Source organism: Phacochoerus africanus, chromosome 10 (assembly GCF_016906955.1).
Source record: "Phacochoerus africanus isolate WHEZ1 chromosome 10, ROS_Pafr_v1, whole genome shotgun sequence".
Classification (NCBI taxonomy): domain Eukaryota; kingdom Metazoa; phylum Chordata; class Mammalia; order Artiodactyla; family Suidae; genus Phacochoerus; species Phacochoerus africanus.
In genome coordinates this window covers 74739991-74754220 of record NC_062553.1, presented here as the reverse complement: position 1 = coordinate 74754220, position 14230 = coordinate 74739991, and the positions used below count along the sequence as shown (strand labels likewise).

Here is a 14230-nt window from a genome sequence, read left to right as displayed (position 1 = left end):
CTCTCTCTTCGTCTATGTCTTTATATTTATATATCTCCTATTGGTTCCATTTCTTTGGAGAATCCTAACATATCTACTTTCCCATCAAAGAATTAGAGCATTTTGCACAATCATGGTCCAGATTCTGTCCAGTAAGCAATATTTACTAGAGCTTAAACATTAGACACGTTTAAGTTTGCAGGCTAGGAATCGAATCCAAGCCACAGCTACGACCTATACCACAGCTGTAGCAATGCCAGATCCTTAACCCACTGCACCACAATGGGAACTCCTGAAAATGTTAGTTGTATTTAACAAAAAATCAAGACAAACACAGAAACTTTTTTTTGACTTTTGTCTTTTTAGGGTCGCACCTGCAGCACATGGAGGTTCCCAGGCTGGGGGTCTAATTGTAGCTGTAGCCACCGGCCCACGCCATAGCCATGGCAACTCGGGATCCGAGCTGCGTCTGCAACCCACAGCACAGCTCACCGCAATGCCAGCTCCTTAACCCACTGAGCGAAGCCAGGAATCGAACCTGCAACCTCATGGTTCCTAGTCAGATTTGTTTCTGCTGCACCACAACAGGAACTCCAAAAACACACAAACTTTTAAAAGGATTTACATACAAATACATGTGACTGAACTTTGTGGAACCTACCACAGCACAATTGGCCATAATTATTAGTTAAATGAAGGGCTATTGTAGTTTTTGCCAGTTCATGAGAAACTGGCAAAAGGATCCACTGCCAGTTTTCTAGGCATAAAAACAGTGACACTCACTCAGTTCCTTTCTCTTTTCAGGTCAAATCTCCCCTCTTAGAACTGCAATTTCTTCTTCCCATTTCCACTAGAAACTCTGTGTATCTGACCTACTTCTCTTCAACATAACACATCAGTATCTGACACCAAGTATCTCGTCGGACCTGCTCCAGACAAAACATCCCCATATTCTTCTTATCTGACATGACTTTATGTCCTTTCACTTGAAGTTCCTTTGCTCCAAGTTGATCAGGGAAAACCTGGTTCCAGATACAATCTGATTATAACAAAGACGGGTATCAATGCTCTTTGTTGGAATACATATAAAATACTAATGTAACCAAAATGTTATCACATCTGCTTTTAGCAGCCATTTTTATTTTATCTATTTTTTAATTTTTAAAATTTTTATTTATTTATTTATTTATTTAATTTTTTTCCCCACTGTGCCAAGTTACTCTTACATGTATACACTTTTTTTCCCACCCTTTGTTCTGTTTGCAATATAAGTATCGAGACATAGTTCTCAATGCTACTCAGCAGGATCTCTTTGTAAATCCATTCCAAGTAGTATCTGATAACCCCAAGCTCCCGATCCCTCCCACTCCCTCCCTCTCCCATCAGGCAGCCACAAGTCTTTTCTCCAAGTCCATGATTTTCTTTTCTGTGGAAAGGTTCATTTGTGCTGTATATTAGATTCCAGTTATAAGTGATATCATATGGTATTTGTCTTTGTCTTTCTGACTCATTTCACTCAGTATGAGAGTCTCTAGTTCCATCCATGTTGCTGCAAAAGGCATTATGTCATTCTTTTTTATGGCTGAGTAGTATTCCATTGTGTATCTATACCACATCTTCCTAATCCAATCATCTGTTGATGGGCATTTAGGTTGTTTCCATGTCTTGGCTATTGTGAAGAGTGCTTCAATGAACATGCAGGTGCATGTGTCTCTTTTAAGTAGAGTTTTGTCCGGATAGATGCCCAAGAGTGGGATTGCGGGGTCATATGGAAGTTCTATGTATAGATTTCTAAGGTATCTCCAAACTGTTTTCCATAGTGGCTTAGCAGTCATTTTTAAATTGGGGTTCACACTGATGTGCTGGTCCCCCAAAGTGCTCAATACTCCTCACACTGATTTCTAAGATCTTTCCCTCCTATTGCTGATTAGCTTCAAACATTCTTTATTATTAAATTCTGTGCTTGATTAAAAAATAAAACTCCAATAATACAAAAGTGTCTCATTGCAGAAGAAAATGAAAAGTCTCTCTGTCCCCAATTCTCCCCTACTTCCTGGGCATATGGTATTCTAGAATTAATATCAATTATTAAGACATTTTTAAGGGTTTTATTTTCTACTCTTGATGATTATGACAATGAAAAGTTTAATGCCTGCCTTAGCTAGACCACAGACTGGTGTTCCTGGCTTCAGACTGACTCCTTCTAAATAATTTTTTTGGTCTTTTTGTCTTTTTAGGGCTTCACCCTCAGCATATGGAGGTTCCCAGGCTACGGGGCCAATCAGAGCTGTAGTCGCTGGCCTACACCACAGTCACAGCAATGCAGGATCCAAGCCTCCTTTGCGACCTACACCACAACTCATGGCAATGCCGGGTCCTTAACACACTGAGTGAGGCCAGGGATCAAACCTACATTCTCATGGATGCTAGTCAGGTTCATTAACCACTGAGCCACGATGGGAACTCCTAAATCATTTTTTTTATACTTGTGTTATAACAGTTTTCCTAGAACCCAAATCTAAACCTACCAGGGCTTCCCCCAGTTTGCAGGTGAAGTTCAAATGCCTTATAGGAATGACCAAGCCATTCATTAATTAGTGCATTTCCATCTCTAAGGCCCCATCTCACCACGCTGTACAGGACCTTCTGCTCTCAGCACAGTGAACTAATTTCCAGAAGAGACTTGCTCTTTCCCATTTGGATTGCTGCATTCCCTTTCTGGAACAACTTCATCTTTTTTCCTTTTTCATTTTAAGGAAATGACCAATGGGAGCCTCAGCTGCAGCCTACACCACAGCAACACTGGATCTGAGCCGCATCTGCAACCTACGCCCAAGCTTGCAGCAATGCTGGATCCTTAACCTGCTGAGCGAGGCCAGGGATCGAACCTGCATCCTCACAGAGACAACATCGTGTCTTTAGCCTGCTGAGCCACAATGGGAACTCCTTCATCTTTCTGACTTAAAAATTTCTCAGTGATGTAAAAGCACAACTCCAAGTTCACCTGGTAGGTGGCCTTTTCTTACCTCCCACTTCGATTCAGGTACCACTCTTCCAAGATCCCCCAGTGGCCTGAGTACATGCACCTATTATACATTTAACAGCCTACTTTAATTAACAGTTTTTATCTTATCATTCATTCACTTATTCATTAATTTACTCGATGGCTTATAGATAAAATCAAAAGACAACATGCTGAAAATATATGAACAAGTTAGTATCCATAGTAACTGAAGAGTTCTGTAATAAAGATGAAAAATGACAAGTAAACCCAAAGTTAGGTCAGCAATGGAGAAGGACAAATAACAGATAAGGACGAATAAGGTGTGAATAAATAAAATAATGCTCAAATTCATTAAAAAATAGCAGAAATGCAAAATTAAAAACTACCTGTTGCTTCTGTCTCTAATGTCTACTAAAATTTTTGTGATAATACACAGGGTTAATGAAGGATGTGGTATGTAGGTACACTGTCCAAAAGGCACTTTGGCAATATGTATCAAACAGTAAATTGTTCATATCCAATAATCTAGAAATCTACCCTATACTTATGTAAGTTCTCTGAAATAAATGGACAGACTGTCCTTTACAATATTATAAATGACTTTAATATCCATCAAGAAAAGAATGAATGGCTCAGTCCATCGCATATTAATGTAGCAAGAATACTATGTGGTACCCAAAATGAATAGAGGAAAGATACAGGTTTTCATTAAAAAGATTTTACCTGCTATATTTTATATGAAAGATGAGTTGTAAAAATGAATCTGGAGTTCCCATCGTGGCTCAGCAGTAAAGAATCTAACTAGTATCCATGAGGATGCAGATTAGATCCCTGGCCTCACTCAGGGGGTTAAGGATCTGGCGCTGCCATGAGCTGTGCTATAGGTCGCAGATTCGGCTTGGATCTGGCGTTGCTGTGGCTGTGGCGTAGACCACCAGCTGCAGGTCCAATTTGACCCTTAGCCTGGGAACTTCCATATGCCATTGGTGAGGGCCTAAAAAGCCAAAAAAAAAAAAAAAAGACTCTATAGTATAATCCCATATGTTAAAGAAGATTCAGGAGTTCCCGTCGTGGCGCAGTGGTTAACGAATCCGACTGGGAACCATGAGGTTGCGGGTTCGGTCCCCTGGCCTTGCTCAGTGGGTTGATGATCCGGCGTTGCCGTGAGCTGTGGTGTAGGTTGCAGACGCGGCTCGGATCCCGCGATGCTGTGGCTCTGGTGTAGGCCGGTGGCTACAGCTCCGATTCAACCCCTAGCCTGGGAGCCTCCATATGCCGCGGGAGCGGCCCAAGAAATAGCAACAACAACAACAACAACAACAACAACAAAGACCAAAAAAAAAAAAAGAAGATTCAGTACTCCTTAAACATTTAAAAAACCATAGTATATCTCTACTGTGAAAAATTTGTGAAGTGCTTCCAAGTGAGAATGTTAGGTTACAGAATATGTAAACTATAATTATAAACGGTAACATGTATACTTTGTGTGTGCATGCACACAGAAGTATGCATACTTGAAAATATGAAAGGATCTGAACAACTATCAAGAGAGACCTCATCTATGTGGGCTGAGATTATGGGACTTTCTACTTCTTGCATTGCAATAGTTTTAATGAGCATATGTGTTATATTCTGAATTGTAACCACCTGGAATTCAATATGTTGAAGGCCTAACCCCCAGCATGTCTGTCCTTGGACTAAGGAAGTCATTAAAGTTAAATGAGGTCATAAGGGTGGATCCCTGATCCTATAGGATTAGTGTCCTTATAAGAGGGACACCAGAGAGCTCGCTCTCACCCCATCATGTGAGAACAAAAGAGCCCTCACCAGAATTAAGTCAGGACCTTGATCTTAGGCTCCCAGCTTCTAGAATCCTGAGAAATAAATGTCTCTTGGTTAAAATACCCAGTCTGTGGTATTTTATAGCAGCTGAACTAAGGCAAAATGTTAACTCTGTAATTAGAACATTTTAGAGCTAGATAGATAGATATAGGTGTTTATATGGTATTCATAAAAAGAAGATATGTTTACTTTTATAATTTTTACTACCTCTGTTTAGAACTTGTACACTTACATTCTATAATGAAGATTTAGACTGGACATTAAAATGTGCATTTTTTAAATGACTGCACAAACATCTCAAAAAATAAGATTCCCAATTAAAAAAATAAGATTCTTATTATGTAAAAAGCTTCAAGGAGGTACAACAGTGGAATGTCAGAAACAGCAAATGAAGATATTTAGGAGTGCTGCATTCAATTACATGAATCCCTGATGTTGTGATAAATATGTGCTGTTTGAAAATGTGATTCCCAGATATAAACAAAAACGATGTCACGAATGCTCAAATTACCAGCAAAATATGCCCCAACATATGGTTAATTGTGAAATCTATTAAAATAAATATCTGCATTATATTCACTCTGCTATTTTAAAGCATCATCTCTGGTGAGGAATCATCTCGTGTTTAATGACACCCATCCCCAAATTCCCAAAATGGTATTTTAAACGGAGATAGTTTCATGAGGAGGTTTGGGGGTCTCAATGACCTGACAATGGGGAGCAAGGAGCAACACATATGTTACATAGTATTTTGTTATTTTAACTTTGAAAGAAATAACAGAATGTTATTCCAGGTAGCAAAATTAATTTTCTCCTTTCTTTGAGCAAAATTTCACTGATGACGGTCCATCTCATTTGTCATATTACAGGTTCTCAACAAACTTTACGGAAAGGCAAAGGGAAGAGAAAGGCAGATACTGTGATGAATACAGAGGGTTATACAAATAGAACTTAGTCAAGAAACTTCACCCTTAAGAAACCTACACTAACTGATCAATAACTAAAAGTCAACAAAGGTGATTCCCAGGATCTGGCAGTTACTGGTCAGCATGATAGCAAGCTTTAAAACTCTATGTAAACCACAAAACACTACCTAATGTTAGCTACTGTAAAGAATGCTTCGCTTCGAACCTTGCTTACAGGAGAAATTCACAGAAATGAACTCATGGGGGGAGGGGCAGGAGTCCTACTTCGCCAAAGGAAGGGTCTTGTTAAGAAAAATACAAATTTCAAGCCTTTTCAAACAATTATCACTGAATAAGTACCTGACTATACACAGTAAATCCTTCTGCTTTTAGTTTTTCACTAGATTTTGAAACAAAAATGAGCACTACCTTACTCCTCCAGGTGTCATTTCAAAAAGTGTCAGAAGTACGGCCATTGCTCTAGGGTGTCTGCATTAAGATATTTTGCACAAACAGACACACCACATTTATATATGTATATATACCCACACATTCATATACACATAATTTTATATGTATATATAATATAGAAATGTTGATCTACCCTAAATGCCTCTGTAATGATGGGACAGTCAATACTGCATGACCGAGAAACCTGTTCATCAGTGCCAAGCTCCAAGCATTTTCACCACGCCACCCGGAACTGCACTGATTTCTGTGAAAGCCCACAGACCTATCCCCCAAATCTATCATAGCTTCACCTTCCTCGTTTATAAATTATGATGAGGACGATGAAATCCCTCAGCGATCTCAGACCGAAGGTAACTACCTTCCAAAAATGTTCGGTTTTTTATATTAGCCATTTCCGGAAGCCCCAAATTTTAGGATTTCTAAAGTTTTCAAAACATATTTACTCAATGAAGTCATCACACTCCACTAAGAAGCACCACCTGAAATAAGGCAACACAACCAGTAAACACACTTGTCTTTGAACGTGCACAGCTCTGCTGCACTGATACAAAACAGTCTCTGATCGAAAGAGACTAGTACACATACTAGTATACTTGCATATGCATATCCTCTATTGTTTATTTAAATATATGCAAATGCTTGTTTCAGTCAGGAATCAATCAGGAAAACAGAGATCACTCTAGAAATGGCAGAGGTGATTTGATTAAAGGAACTGACTATACCTTCATGGGAAGTTAGAAGCGTAAGAAGAGGAGGATGAGTACTTCAGGAAGCAGAGGGCTTCTCCAGGGATGCAGGGACAGCAAGGAAGAGGCAGTGGCACCAAAAGGAAGAGGAAGATGAGCTGCAGTGGGTCTTGGAATTGTGGGGTGGAGCCGCATAGATGGTGCCTAATGCTTTAAGGCGTGTCCTCAAGCAGCAGATATTCAAGAGTCAGAGGGAGTGGCTCAGGGTGGTGTTCAAACCTTCATGCAAGGAGAGCAGGTGCGCAGATCACCTTGAGAAGGCATAGTGAGGGCGGTGCTTACACCCAAGGGGGCACCACGAGGCTGGTGCACCAGATGGTGGAGCTCCTCACATTACAGGAAAATGAGATGCCGACACTTAGACATTGTGGAATAGAGACATAGATAAAAATCTTACAGCAACAAGAGAAGAAAGACCAAGAAGCTATAAGGGAACAATTCTTAGACTGACAGCAGACTTCTCAGTGGCAACAACAGGGGTCAGAAATGAATGAAGTAATGTTGTGAAAGGTACAGAAGGGAGTGAGAGGGACAGGGAGATTGGAGTTAGTAGATGTGAACTATTGCATTTGGAGTGGATAAGCAGTGAGATCTGCTGTAGAGCACAGGGAACTGTATGTAGTCACTTGTGATGGAACATGACGGAGGATAGTGTGAGAAAAAGAATACACACACACACACACACAGCTGGGTCACTTTGCTGTACAGCAGAACCTGACAGAACATTGTAAATCGACTATAATTGAAAAATCTTAAAAAAAAAAACTGCTTATCCAGAATTTTCTACCAGATAAGCTATTTTAAAGGGTGAACATTGGATCAGTCAGGGTTCTCCAGAGAAACAAAAAACCAATAATGGAAAAAGAGATAGCAAGGAGAAAGAGAAAAGACAGAGGGAAGACAGAACAAGAGAGAAAGGAGGGAGGGGGAACAGAGATTTATTTTATTTTATTTTATTTTATTTTATTTTTTTTGTCTTTTGCTATTTCTTGGGCCGCTCCTGCGGCATATGGAGGTTCCCAGGCTAGGGGTCGAATCGGAGCTGCAGCCCACCGGCCTACGCCAGAGCCACAGCAACGCGGGATCCGAGCCGCGTCTGCCACCTACACCACAGCTCACGGCAACGCCAGATCGTTAACCCACTGAGCAAGGGCAGGGACCAAACCCGCAACCTCATGGTTCCTAGTCGGATTCGTTAACCACTGCGCCACGACGGGAACTCCGAGATTTATTTTAAAGAACTGGCTCATGTGGGAGTTGGCAAGTCTGCCATTCGTAGGCCTGGCTGACAGGCTAGAAATTCCTGTAACCGTCTTGGGCTGGAACGCAGTCTAGAGGCAGAATTCTTTCCTCCTCAGAGGACATCAGTCTTTCTTCCTAAGGCCTTTGACTGATCAGGTAAGGCCCACCCACATTCTGGAATATCTGCTTTACCCAAAGACTACTGAGTTCAATGTTAATCATCTACAAAATACCTTAACAGCAATATCTAGACTGATGTTCAACCAAGATCTAGGTACCATAGCCTAAGCAAGTTGTCATATGAAATTAATGATCATGAGCATAAAGTGAGACCAAGACAGATGGATAGTTTGTCTCCCTACAAACCATCACTGAAAGAATCACCAAAGGAAACATCTGTTTTCTGATATGAGGTCCACTGACCAACACTCCTCCTGAAACCAAGTGCTGAAAAAAATGGAAAAATACATCCTTTTAAAGGCATCCAAAAAATTGACATTAAAGAAGGTCAAAAATGAAGTTATGTCAGGAGCCCGGAGAATATTCGGCTTTGGCCTGCGGAATATCTACCAAACCCTAGTGTCCTTGAACTTTTCTTTTAATGACTTTTGGAATTCCTAGTATGGTTCAGCGGGTTAAGAACCTGACTAGTATCCATGAGGATGCGGGTTTGATCCCTGCCCTTGCTCAGTGGGTTAAGGGTCCAGCTTTGCTGTGCTGTGGTGGTCAGCCGCAGCTGCAGCTCCGATTGGACCCCTCGCCTGCGAACTTCCATATGCTGTCAGTGCAGCCTTAAAAAGACAAAAAAAAAAAATGACTTTGTGGAGCTTGGAGCAGAAAACAAGACCAGCGCCTTTGGGGATGGGAGCAGGTTGGAGAGGGAGAATCTCACAAGAGTTCCTCCAGGAAAATTAGCCACAAAGCTTTCCGTGTAAGAGGGAACTAGAAATAAGCCCCTTCCTCTTCAGTGAAAATTTATGACTTGAAACCTAGGGCTAAATAGAGGGATACAAGTTTCCTTTGAGAATTCCTAAACATAAGCCACTCTTCGCACTAGTTTGGAGCCTAAATTCACAATATAGGATGAATGTGAAACATTTCAAGCTAGAATTTAAGTTTAAAACCGTCTAGACGGGTACTTCCCTAAGGCACTCGAGCAAGGGAAGCAAACACTTTCCCAAGGAACGCATCTTTATTCCCAGGGCTCAAAGAATTCTCTCAGCTAAAGTTGCAAGCCCGCAGGAGAAAAATCACACACCCCATGAGGAAGTATGTTAACAGGAGTGAGGGACTGAGTACCAAGGGCAGATTTGGACTGAAGAAGGAGGAGGAGGGGGAAGGAGGAGGAGGGGGAAGGAGGAGGAGAGGAGGGGGAGGGGGAGAGGGGGAAGGGGGAGGAGGAGGGGGAGGAGGAGGGAGAGGAAGGAGGGAGGAGGGAGGAAGAGGGAGAGGAGGAGGAGGGGGAAGTAGGAGGAGGGGAGGGGGGAAGAAGGAGGAGGAGGGGGAAGGAGGGGAGGAGGGGGAAGGAGGAGGAGGAGGGGGAAGGGAGGAGCAGGAGGGGTGTCGGGAGACATGTTTCTACAATCTTTTCTTGGCCTCTTTGCTTCTATTTTCTATGCTGAAAACTCCATTGTTCTGCTTTACCTTTACCCCATATTCCTGCTTGAAAAAACAGTTGCAGTGCCAGTAAATAACTTAAGCTTAAGAACGAAGACCAAAAGGCATATGTTATTCACGTGGTCAGCTGAATGAGGATGTAATGCGTTGGTCTAGGCATGCCAGACCTGTGCAGACTGGCACACTGTTTGCACAGCATGATATGTCCTGTTACGTCCTCCTGGCCCCAGAGGGGTTATGAGTGTTAGCAGAATATGCATCAGCAAGGAGAACAAGGTGCAAACCTAGGCACGGAGAAGGACAATGACGATTCTCTAGATGCTACACATAGACAGCTAAAGCCAGACTTCCTCAATGCTAACGGACTGTAAAACGCCTAAAGGTCAGAATAAAGCTTAACCAGCTACCAGCTATGTGAGTTTTAAAATAATAAAAGAACTATATCCTGCACCTACAACCCCCTCCTCACTTGATGTCATCCTCAAGAGGACAATAAAAGCAGTATGGTTTCTTGAGGCATCGCTGTTGGTCCCTGAGACCTTGAGTTCCCGGGTTCCCACCTTAATTAAGATAATGCCTCTGTGTCTGTTTTATGTTAACTTTTTTCTTAATTTTCCCAGCACCCTTCTTCAGCCCTCACCTGCTGAGCTGGTCTCCACAGAGGGGAAGGAGGAGGAGGAGGGGGAGAGAGAAGAGGAGGAGGAGGGGGGATAGGAGGAGGGGGAAGGAGGAGGAGGGGGAAGAGGGGAGGAGGAGAAGCAGGGAAGAAGCGGGGGAGGAGGAGAAGGAGGAAGAGGAGGAGGGGAAGAAGAAGAAAAAGACAGTAGTTGGTAGAAAGAAAGAGCACAAAGGTTACAGGGAAGCATTGGCGCTGAGGCCACAGGTAAAGCAGGGCAGGTCATGAAGGGCCTTGGAGATCATAACAACGACCTGGTCTTCAGCCAAAGAGCGTGGAAAGGCATCAAATGATGTGAGGCAGGAGAGTGAAACAATCGAATCTGTCTTTCTATATTTGAACAAGGTCCATTTTAGGCTTATATATAGATGAATTTTAGGAGGACTCTTCTGAGCCAACAATGACTATTTTGGCATCAAAGCCACTGTTGTATAATGAAACAAGCTCTACTAGAGCCCAGGAAGATGCTAGTAAGTATCTGTGAATGAACAGTCACCATTTCGAAAGGGAGGGTATTAGGATTAAGCTTGTCCTTCTGTATGATGAATATTTAAAACATCCACTTTTAAAAACATTCACGTGCAGTTCCCATTGTGGCTCAGCGGTGAACGAACCCGACTAGGATCCATGAGGTTGCACATCCCATCCCTGGCCTCGCTTAGTTGGTTAAGGATCCAGCACTGCCTTGAGCTGTGGTGTAGGTCGCAAACATGGCTCAGATCGAGAGTTGCCATGGCTGTGATGTAGGCCAGTAGCTACAGCTCCGATTTGACCCCTAGCCTGGGAACTTCCACATGATGCAGGCATGGCCCTAAAAACCAAAAGGAGAGAGAGAGACTAAATAAATAAATAAACATTTAAAAAAATAAATAAAAACATTCACATATGAAGAGGAGCTAGGAAACTCATTAACTTGAATCCAACATAAATAGATATTACATATATACACATATTTATAAATATAATAATAAAACAGTAAATAAAATCAATAGTTCTCTTGCCTGCATGTTTTCCAGCTTTAAAACTTATGACATTTGGAGTTCCTGCCGTGGCGCAGTGGTTAACGAATCTGACTAGGAACCATGAGGTTGCGGGTTCGATCCCTGGCTTTGCTCAGTGGGTTAAGGATCTGGCATTGCTGTGAGCTGTGGTGTGGGTCGCAGACGCAGCTCAGATCCCGAGTTGCTGTGGCTGTGGCGTAGGCTGGCGGCTACAGCTCTGATTCGACCCCTAGCCTGGGAACCTCCATACGCTGAGGGAGCAGCCCAAGAAATTGGCAAAAAGACAAACAAAAAAAAAAGAAAAGAAAAGGAAAAAAAAAGAAAAACTTATGATATTATAATTGAATACTTTAACATATGGTGATTATTTGGCTCTCATTTTTTCATGACACTTGCAAATTATCATTAACCACCAATTCAAGGGCTCTTCATAGATTTTTAACTATAAAATGGACACGTTGATTCATTTACAGAGCACTAGTTATTTTATGTTTTAATTCTTGAGTGCTTAGATTTATACATACTAATTATAATGTACAATCCTATTTGTCTATGCTCCTTATCGTGTCACTCATGTAAATAGAGGAAACTGATGGGATAAACTTTTTAATCAATAGGCTAAAAAAGAACTTAAAGACCAATGTCTTTTCTTAACTAAAATCTAATATACAAATAAATAAATCATACATCTACTAATTAAGCAATACTTTTCTGCTGTTGTTGTTTTTTTTAGGGCCTCACTTGTGGCAAGATGCAGCCTTGGGGATGAATCGGAGCTGCAGCTGCCAGCCTACACCACAGCTACAGCCACACCAGATCCAAGCAGTATCTGCGACATACACCACAGCTCACAGCAACACCGGATCCTTAACCCCACTGAGCGAGGCCAGGGATCAAACCCACATCCTCATGGATACTAGTCGTGTTCGTTACGGCTAAACCACAATGGGAACTCCCCAAGCAATACCTATTTTTAGAATCAAACCTCCTGGAAAAGGGGGGATAATCTTGACCAAAGTGGTACTTTGCAGTTAGAAAATAACCTGTAGGTCACTACTAAAATTGTAAGCTTTGGGATAAAGAACAAAACAAACAAAAAATCATGACCTTCACCAAACATGGGTCCATGAATGTAGTTTCCTCAAAATGGAGACAGACCAAAAACTATGGGCCATCAATATCAATTTCTTATTGGTTATTGATATTTATGCTGTTGCTCCTACTCCATTGGTGAGAGTATAGAAACCTGTACACTGAATAGAAGACATTATGCTCTTATCTTACACACAAATCTGGGTAAGTAGTTGTATTGGCTGAAAGGAATAGGATGCATATTTTGAATGTGGCTGTCTTATATTGACAACTAAAACAATTCTTAAGAAAAATGTATGTATTTTGGAAGATTCCACTGAATTCTATTTATTCAATGAATAGAAAAAGTAAATCAATAGAAAATTATTATCTCAAATAGGCTTTTGAGGGAGTCTCAATGAGAGATCATTCTTCTATCTTTTGGGTCAATAGAGCTTATATTTATCTTAGCTTTGTCTTTAAATTTTTTTAAAGCTACATTCAAGGAAAGACCCTGAAACGGAAGTTCAAGAAGTAAAAGTGTCAGGTTTACTGCTATGTCCTTGAGAAAATCACTAAGATTTTGGGGTCTTCAGTCTTTTAATTTGTGGATGGGCATTAAAGACATGTGCTTTGCTTATCTCGTATGTTGATGTAAGGCTGAAAGAGGCAGAAGATGGAAAAGGTGTCCCAAAGTACTGTCTGAGACAGAGCAGTTCACGGACAGATCACAGGTGTAGGACAGGGTTCAAGCACAGTTCTGCCTTTTACCAACTGTGTACCTTTGGGAAAGTCAACAAATTCCTCTCTGCCTCACTTTCTTACTCCACCAAATGAAGGAGCTGAATTGTAAGGTCCCTTTCATCTCCAAGGAGCTGTGATCTCATATTGAAAAAACTAATGAGAAAACTCTGTAGGCTTTTGTTTCCTATGAAAGTGACATACACTGATTAGGTGCTTGTGAGTGACTTTAGCCTCTATCTTGCAAGTGAAAGAAAGTCATCTCTTTTTTTTTTTTTTTTTTTTTTGGCGTGAGCAGGCTCATAGCCTTTAGGAAATAAGTTTTAGGATTAATTTATTAACTACATATTAGAATGTTCTAAACGGAGGCAAGCAGCAATCACCAAGAATTATGAGAATCATATGGTATGAAACCTGAGGACAAAACTAACATTAGAAAAGAATCAAGGCATTCCCAGTGTGGCTAAGTGGGTAAAGGACCTAACATAGTCTCCTTGAGGATGTAGGTTCTACCCCTGGCCTTGCTCAGTGGGTTAAGGATCTGGTGTTGCCGTGAGCTGTGGTGTAGTTCACCAATGCGGCTCAGAGGCGGCACCGCCGTGGTTGTGGTGTAGGCGGGCAGCTGCAGCTCTGATTTGACCCCTAGCCTGGGAACCTTCATATGCCACAGAAGCGGCCTTAAAAAGAAAAAAATCTTCCCTTGAAATAAGGAAAAACAGACTTGGTTCTACATGTTATAATGCATGTGAAAATTTTGTACAAACAAGAGATTACACCTAAGCACAGGGGGTTGGGAGGGGGGGCAGAGCTGCCCCTTGTCTGGCAGCTTAGTTCATTCAATTGTCCTTTTAATTACCTGTCCTTCCATAGTGTTAAACTTGACTTTTGTGTCCACCGCAGCGAAACCCAGAACAGACAATGGGTGAAGCAATGTA

General features: G+C 41.6%; 1 protein-coding gene across 1 annotated transcript in view; it reads right to left on the bottom strand.

The window, feature by feature from the left end:
* The window catches only part of DCHS2 (dachsous cadherin-related 2), a 275809-nt gene that overhangs the window by 100987 nt on the left and 160592 nt on the right, over positions 1 to 14230 (bottom strand).